This window comes from Natator depressus, chromosome 13 (assembly GCF_965152275.1).
Source record: "Natator depressus isolate rNatDep1 chromosome 13, rNatDep2.hap1, whole genome shotgun sequence".
Lineage (NCBI taxonomy): Eukaryota > Metazoa > Chordata > Testudines > Cheloniidae > Natator > Natator depressus.
Genome location: NC_134246.1, coordinates 35573722 through 35583253, shown reverse-complemented (window position 1 = coordinate 35583253; position 9532 = coordinate 35573722). Strand labels below are relative to the sequence as shown.

The following is a 9532-nucleotide window of genomic DNA, read 5'->3' as shown; positions in this document are numbered from 1 at the left end:
ACATACATTCCAAGGCCAGAAGGGACCACTGTGGTCATTCAGTCTGACCTCCTGTATAACACAGGTGATAGAACTCCCCGCAAACAATTCCTATAGGAAAACTTTTAGGGGAAAAAATCTTGATTTTAAAAATGATCAGTGATGGAGAATCCACCATGACCCTTGGTAAATTGTTCCTATTGTTAATTATCTTCATTGATAAAAACATTACTCTTTTTTTCCCCTCTCCCTCTCCGTTTTAAACCAATGATCTCTGTCCACTTGACTAAGGAGTAATTTATGATTTACACCAAGGTGAGTAAGAGGAAAATCAGGCCCCGTCTCATTGAGAAGGGTGTATAGCAATATTTCTTCTGGAGAGGTCAATCATTTGAACTAGAGATATCAGCTAGAATTTTTGAGGGAGACTAAAGAGGAAGGCACCAAATCCCATTGACAAGAAATCCCAGTCTATACACACTGACTCCACATGTTAGCTGAGTCTGTCTACTCCACTGATCTATCTATCTATCTATCTATCTGTCTATCATTTTGAATACAGAACATTAATTCTATTAAAATAGATGTGAATAAGTAGCTGTGCAAATTTACAATAGTGCACTATTTGGCTGTCTATATCTGAAGTTGAATTAACTATTTAAAAAAAAACCTTGAAAAATAATTGAATTCCTCAATATTTAAATAACATGTCCAGACAAGCAAAAATAAACCAGTATAGATAATATATGACAATTATAATAGTCTTAAGCTATAACAGCATAGAGATATTACATGGTAGCCATACAGAGATAGCTAAATAGCTAGAAAGATTGAAATAGATCAAAACCTTAGCTAGCTAGCTAGCTAGCTAGAAATAAATAAATGCAGTTTTGTTCTAGCCATATTGGTCCCAGATATCAGTGAGACAAGGTGGGTGAGGTAATGTATTTTATTAAACCATTTTCTTAAATCTTTTTTCTTTTATTTATCTTTTATTAGCTTCTGTTGGTGAGCGGGAGCAACCGAAGTTGGTTCAATAAAATATATTACCTCACCCACTTTGTCTCTTAGATCGATCGATAGATAGATAGATAGATAGATAGATAGATAGATAGAAGTTCAAATTCTGCAGTAATTAGATAAGTAGAAGAAAGAAAGAAAGAAAGAAAGAAAGAAAGAAAGAAAGAAAGAAAGAAAGAAAGAAAGCCTCTATTCCAATTCATTTATGACAGTTCAATGAATGATGATTTATCTTTAATGTATGAAAATGCATAAATGGCACTACCCTTTGAATTAGATAATTCAGTCTCCTTAGCTCTACTTGTCTTTGAACTGCTTTAAATTCGCCACAGCTGGGAAGAGCTTTCTACTTCTTCTATTAGGCAGATGGCTGGATTTAAAGAGTTATGTTTACTGTTGTCACAGCCCTTTCATGGATTTGAAGATTCCTAGGCCAGAAGGGACCATTGCAATCATCTACTCTGACCTCTGCACAACACAGGCCAGAGTATGTCTCCCAAATTTACTATGGTCACCCCATCCGTGTTCAATCAATGATCAGCATCACAATGCTTGTTAAATAACCTCCCAGTGCTATTAGAAGAGCGTGACTTATGAATCCTTTAGATGTTAATTATCTAAAGGCACCACTGATCTAGTGTTTTAATTGCTTATGTTACCTTTGGTGTCATGAACAAAATACCAAATTCCTTGGAGAGAGAGAGAGAGAGAGAGAGAGAGAGAGAGAGAGTATTTTACGATGTCCTTCCTTAGGAAAAGCTCTAATTCATAGATTCATCAAGTTTCAGGGCAGAAGGGACCATCTGATCATCTACTCTGACCTTCTATACATCCTATGTCATTACATTTCATTCAGTTACCCCTGAACTAAGCCCAATAACTTGAGTTTGAGTAAAGCATCTTCCCAAATGGCAGCCATTGTGGATCTGAAGACATCCAGAGATGGAGAATCCACCACTTCCCTGGGTAGTTTGTTCCAATGGGTAATCACCCTCCCTGTGATTTGCACCTCAAGAAGTCAAAGGAGATGTACTGACTTATGTAAGATGCGGATTTGTCCATGTGCATGGAAGCTCATAGCTCCTGTAGGCATAGAGCCCAGTGTGGTGTCAGTGCAGACTCAGTCAACTGGGCTCCCATATCGGCACCCCGTGCATGGCACAGTGCACTGGCAGCTCCCTGGGTCACGATGGAGAAGTAGGGGTGACATGTTAGAGAAGTAGGGATGACATCAATGGTACCATTTGTTACTCCAGCCATCATCTGCATCAGCACTCCGGACTCGGTGAATATTCCCAGAAGGCAGCCGGACAACTCAAGCTTGGAGTGGGGAATGGAGTTATATAAGGCAAACTTTCAAAAGAGTCCTTTAAATCCAGTGAACATAAAAACATAAGAATGGCCATACTGGGACAGACCAAAGGTCTAGTCCAGTATCCTGTGTTCCAACAGTGTCCAATGCCAGGTGCTCCAGAGGGAATGAACAGAACAAGCAATAATCAAGTGATCCATCCCGTTGCCCATTCCCAGCTTCTGGCAAACAGAGGCTGGGACACCATCCCTACCCACCCTGGCTAATAGCCATTGATGGACCTATCCTCCATGAAATTATCTAGTTCTTTTTTGAACCCTGTTCTGGCTGCCCAACTTGAGACACATCAAAAGCCAATTTCCAGCAACACCCACTGGCTTAGGTGGAAGGTTTAAGTCCTATATTACCACTAATATGCAATGAAACCTCAAAGGCCTTACCCAGACCTCACCCCTGGACTTCTCCAAATGAGGTCAGTGGGCAAACTCTGAGAGCCTTCTTCAGGTCTGACAGACCCCTTCCTCAGAATTCACTTGGTCAAACCCTCATGGAGAGCTTGAAGGTTGAGATTTGTAGCAGCTGATCTGGGATGCAATTATAAAAGAGGATAATGTAATTAATGTCAATCAACATGGGTTCATGGAAAATAGATCCTGTAAAACTAACGTGACATCCTTTTTTGATAAGATGACAAGTTTGTTGACAAAGGTAATAATCTGGATGTAATAGACTTCTGTAAGGCATTTTACTTGATACCACATGACATTTTCATTAAAAAACTAGAAAGATATAAAATTAGCGTGCCACATATTAAATGGAATAAAAGCTGGCTAACTGAGGTCTCAGAATATAAATATAAAAGGGGAAGCATTATCAAATGGGTACATTTTTAGAGAGGCCCCATGGGGATCAGTTCTTGGCCCTAAGCTATTTAACCTTTTTATTAATGACCTGGACAAAAACATAAAATCATCATTAATTTTCAGGTGACAAAACATTTGGGAGAATGGTAAATAATGAAGAGGATAGGTCACTGATACTGAGTGATCTGGATCGCTTGGTATACTGGGAGCAAGCAAATAATATGATTTTTAATATGGCTAAATATAAATGTATACATTAGGAATGAGGAATGCCGGCCATATTTGCAAGATAGATGACTATAACCTTGCAAGTAATGACTCTGACAAAGGTTTGGGGATAGTGGTGGATAATCAGATGAATATGAGCACCCAGGAGGTGGTGTAACCAAAATCACAAATGTAATCCTTGGATGCATAAACCAGGGGATCTCAAGCAGTTGTAGAGAAGTTATTTTACCACTGTATTTTGCACTCATGTAACTTCTGATGGAATATCATGTCCAGTTCTGGTGCCCACAATTCATGAGGGATGTTGATAAATTGGAGAGGGTTCAGAGAAGAGTCACAAGTGTGATTAAAGGATAAGAGAACATGCTTTGTAGTGATAGACTCAAGGAGTTCCATCTGTTTATCTTAACAAATAAAAGGTTAAGGGGTGACTGGATTACAGTCTATAAGTACCTACATGGGGAACAAATATTTAATAATGGGCTCTTCAGTCTAGAAGAGAATGGTATAATGGGATCCATTGGCTGGAAGTTGAAGCTAGACAAATTCAGATTGTGAACATTTTTAACAATAAGAGTAATTAACTATTGGAACAACATACCTAAGATTGTGGATTTACCATCACCGACAATTTTTAACTCAAGATTTGATATTTTTTTCTAAAACATCTGCTCTAGGGATTATTTCAAGGAAGTTCTCTGGCCTGTGCTATACAAAAGGTCAGATTAGTGATCCCTTCTGGCCTTGTAATCTATTAATCTATAATCCTTGATTATAGACAAAATTACAGGTCTGGGACCATGACTCTGAGGTGATATATAAGCCAAGTATGGATTCTTCATAAAGTAAGGGAAAAAAGGAAAACTTCTCAACTTATTTGAAATATCTCGGAAGGATGCCCCAATTTATTGCATTGTAGATGATATACTACCTTTTCCTGTTGATCAAATGTGACAACTACCAGTGCAATCATTAAGCCAAACAATCAGTATGACCTGGGGACAGTCAGGGACATCAATTGGCATTGATGGAAAAATGCTTTCCCTGGACAATTCAGCAGAATAGACATTTGGACCTAGGATCAAAAGGAATTTTGCCAACTTAATGTGGAAAGTTTATTCATACTGATTTTGGTGACTCCCATTTACCTTCTCCTTTGAGGCCTTGTTTGAGAGTTAACTTTCGTCCAGAATCATAAGGGATGCAAAATCTCCTGACAGAAGGCTACTATATATGAAGATGAATGAATCATAACTCAGTCTCTGCATTTAAATTACAATTTGGTCCATTGTATTGGAGTATTGAACGAGAGGTAAGAATCCTCTTGCTTGCTTGCTTTCTCATAATTCGTGTTTCTAAATGAAGTTTTCTGACCTTTTTAGGCTGGCATTTCAAAGTTTCTAAGAGAGTTAGGCATCCACACCTAGTGAAATTCAGTGAGTTGAATGATTATTAATTTATACACATTGGAAAATTGAGCTAAATTTAATTTCTGTGTTTTGTTTTATTTTTTGTTATTTGTCTAAAAGTTCTTTGCAGGAATACACATTTCCACCACTTGTTTTTGAATATAGGACCAAATGCTGATCTCAGTTTGACCAATAGAAATCTGATGTAAATTCACATACATCAGGAAAGTTCCTCTGTATTTAATTGTAGTTGATACTAAAGATAATGGAGATATAATATTATAACACTGATTTGAGGTGTGTAAGATTGACTACTTATAGCCTGTGCCCTCAAAAGTATGCAATCAAATTTGAAATGTAACGCAATGAGTGACTTTTTAAAAAAATTACTCTAATATGCCTAGAGAAGTCACATACACTCCTTCAGTGGAGGTTTTCAAAAGGAGGCTGGATAGCTATCTGTCTTGGATGGTTTAGACACAACAAATCCTGCATCTTGGCTGGGGGTAGACTAAATGACCCTTGAGGTCCCTTCTAACGCTATGGTTCTATGATTCTATTATTATAAATTACTCTAATATGATCTCACGATTAGTTAGTTTTGTTGGCCCTGATGCTCTTCTGGTTTTCATCATTTTTACAATTTAGTAACTCCATTGACTTCAAAGGAGATACTCCTGTTTTATTCTGGGAGGAGTAAGAGGAAAATCAGCAGAAGCAGTAAACTAGTAATAAGACTGGAGACATCTGAACACAGTAAATGGAGACTAAACAGTAATTAAGTAGGGAGTATTGTCAAATCATGCAAATACTATTCCTAATAATAAAACTATATATATATATATATATATATATATACATTTTGGACAACACTAGTCCCCACTCCTTTATACAAGTTTTATACCAGTGTAATTCCAGTAAATGAAGAATCATCCCCATTGACGGCAATGGAGTTATGCCTAATTTATACTAGCATGAGTTAAAGGGGAATCAAATCCTTCATTCTGTGCATCTTGATTCCACCTAAACATATATATTATTACGTTTTTTGTACTTTTATGCATTGTATGTGTGATATATACTGAAACCATCCTATACTACAACAGACATAATTTGTGAAATTAGTTTGCAAAGTGGAATCTTGGTTATTAGAATAATAGAATATATCATAGAATATCAGGGTTGGAAGGGACCTCAGGAGGTCATCTAGTCCAACCCCCTGCTCAAAGCAGGTATTAATAAGACTATTGTTGTATGAATGATGTTTAAGATCATATTGTGAGCTCCTATCTTGTGCAGATTTTGTAAACTGCCCAAATGACTTCATGCACCTGTATTTGAGAACATCAAGCGTGTTATGTTTTCCCTTCTCCACTCAAATGTCGGGAGAATATGGATTTAGTAGCTGAGACAGATTATTGTGCTAATATATTTTAACATAGTTCAGTTTGTTTATATGCTTCGTTAAGTGTTTACAGTATGACAAGTAATCTATCTATCTATCTATCTATCTATCTATCTATCTCCAATACACACTCCCCCTCTGTCAGCCCCTCTCGAAGCTTCAGTTGCCCCATTGCTGTAGTTTCTGATGCAATACCTGACCAAAACTTTAATCTTTGTTTCTATAGAAGGAACACTCAAGCAATGGAACATAGTAACCACACCAGAGTGATCAAGTTCATCATGCAGGGGCTCTTTGACCATCCTCACCACCAGGGGCTGTTCTTTGGGCTATTCCTGTGCCTTTATACAGCTGTCATCATGAGCAATTCCCTGATCATTGCGGCTATTGTCATCCACCCACCTCTACATACTCCCATGTACTTCTTCATCGCCAATTTAGTCCAGGTTGACATTTTGTGCACTTCCTCGGTTCTACCTAAAATGCTGGAAAACATGATGCAGGAGAAGAAAACCATCTCCTTTGGAGGCTGCATCACCCAGCACTTTGTCTTTACATCGTCACTGCTAACAGAGCTTCTGCTGCTCACTGTCATGTCATATGACCGGTATGTAGCCATTTGCCACCCCTTGCATTATGTAAAACTCATGAGCAAAGAAATTTGCATCTGTTTAGCAGTCAGTGTCTCGTCTGTTGGTACCATCAATTCATTTGTCAACATATTGCTTGTGCTACACCTGGATTTTTGCGGGCCCAACCTCATCCAGCATTTCTTTTGTGAGTTCCCAACAATACTGGCACTGTCCTGCAGCTCCACCTATCTCAGCGAAATTATGATCTTCATGGCTGACATCTTCCTGGCCATGGGGAACTTCCTGCTGACCACCATGTCCTATAGCTTCATCATTATCACCATCTTGAAAATCCAGAGCCCCAAAGGGAAGCAAAGAGCCTTCTCCACCTGCTCCTCCCACCTGCTTGTGGTCACCTTGTAGTACTCCACCATAGAATCATAGAATCATAGAATCATAGAATATCAGGGTTGGAAGGGACCCCAGAAGGTCATCTAGTCCAACCCCCTGCTCGAAGCAGGACCAATTCCCAGTTAAATCATCCCAGCCAGGGCTTTGTCAAGCCTGACCTTAAAAACCTCTAAGGAAGGAGATTCTACCACCTCCCTAGGTAACGCATTCCAGTGTTTCACCACCCTCTTAGTGAAAAAGTTTTTCCTAATATCCAATCTAAACCTCCCCCATTGCAACTTGAGACCATTACTCCTCGTTCTGTCATCTGCTACCATTGAGAACAGTCTAGAGCCATCCTCTTTGGAACCCCCTTTCAGGTAGTTGAAAGCAGCTATCAAATCCCCCCTCATTCTTCTCTTCTGCAGACTAAACAATCCCAGCTCCCTCAGCCTCTCCTCATAAGTCATGTGCTCTAGACTCCTAATCATTTTTGTTGCCCTTCGCTGGACTCTCTCCAATTTATCCACATCCTTCTTGTAGTGTGGGGCCCAAAACTGGACACAGTACTCCAGATGAGGCCTCACCAGTGTCGAATAAAGGGGAACGATCACCGTCCCTTGATCTGCTCGCTATGCCCCTACTTATACATCCCAAAATGCCATTGGCCTTCTTGGCAACAAGGGCACACTGCTGACTCATATCCAGCTTCTCGTCCACTGTCACCCCTAGGTCCTTTTCCACAGAACTGCTGCCTAGCCATTCAGCCCCTAGTCTGTAGCGGTGCATTGGATTCTTCCGTCCTAAGTGCAGGACCCTGCACTTATCCTTACTGAACCTCATCAGATTTCTTTTGGCCCAATCCTCCAATTTGTCTAGGTCCTTCTGTATCCTATCCCTCCCCTCCAGCGTATCTACCACTCCTCCCAGTTTAGTATCATCCGCAAATTTGCTGAGAGTGCAATCCACACCATCCTCCAGATCATTTATGAAGATATTGAACAAAACCGGCCCCAGGACCGACCCCTGGGGCACTCCACTTGACACCGGCTGCCAACTAGACATGGAGCCATCATCTACACCTACATCTGGCCAACATCCAGTTACTCGCTGGATAAAGACAGGAAGGTGGCCAGAATTTACACCCAAGTCACTCCTACCCTGAACCCTCTGATCTACAGTCTGGGTAATAAGAAGGTCAAAGTGGCCATGAAGAAAATCCTTCCATTCACCACAAAAAAATAATTTTTCCAAGCATGAACGTGATTATCACCTGCCTTGTTCCTTTTGAGCCAACAGAGAGAGCTGTGTTGCCAAAGTAATCAATGTTGGCTGGTGTTGGGTTACAAATCACTTTAGTGTTGAATGCAGGGTTCAGTAAATGTTGTTATTCTGATTCTACAAGTAAAGGGAGGCAGAACTTTGCTTAGCCTGTCCAGATTGAGGGGGTTACCCTAAACTGGACTGAACTCGCTAAGCAGGGGGCTCGGATGCCAGATCTCAGTGGACAAAGGGAGAGAGAGGTGGGGACAGGTCTTTCTGCATGGTGGTGTGGGCTCTGCCTAAGAGTTATAAGCACCATTTGACCTGCCCCTCTCCCTTGTCTAAAGGTAGAGCTGATTAGGCTCCACTGAGAGTTTTTTGTTTTGTTGAATGACCACTAGAGCTGAAATCACTGATAATCAGGTCTAAGTGCTTAGATCTGCTGTAGGACAGCATTTCTGTGGAGGAGACAGCCCAGCTTGCACTAGCAGGGAGGTTCCCCCACTGAGAGCTGAAATCACTGAGAGCTGGGTGACACCCCAAGAGACCGACTCGCAGAGGTCACAGTAGACAGGCAGGTGTCAGCGGAAGGTGAGGGCATAGAGACAGCGGGGACGGAGCATACGACGGCGCGACGGAGCGAATGGTGGCACGATGAACGACAGCGGCGGCATGAATGAGGGTGCAGTGGCGGCAGCAGGCAGCGAGGCAGAATGCCTAGCATCAATTGTGAGTCAGTGGCAGCGGCAGCTAAGACATTGCTGGACATTTCTCCCCTCCCCTCCCCAGCTGGGAGGTGAACTCTGGGTCTCCGCTGGTCAAGCACAGCAGCTGTGTGTGGGGGGCAGTGGAGGGAGAGGGGAGTGGTGTCTTAAAGGGATTTGTTTGTTGGATTTTCACACCGTAAGGTGAGAAATGGAGGCAGATGACACTGCCCAAAATCCTTGGAGAGGGAGTTTTGCTCATGGTCAGATATATTCAAATTATGGGTGTGGTGTTTTCCTAAATTGGTGCCAGGTTTCTTTCCTCTTTTCATGAAATGTTTTCTCTGCTGTACACAGACTCAGTGCCTGTGAGTGGGAAAGTGTTGC

The 9532-nt window shown here is 41.0% G+C and overlaps 1 pseudogene; it reads left to right on the top strand.

The window, feature by feature from the left end:
- The first annotated feature begins 6458 nt into the window (after positions 1-6458).
- LOC141997765 (olfactory receptor 13G1-like) lies at positions 6459-8423 on the top strand (annotated as a pseudogene).
- Positions 8424-9532: the final 1109 nt, after the last annotated feature.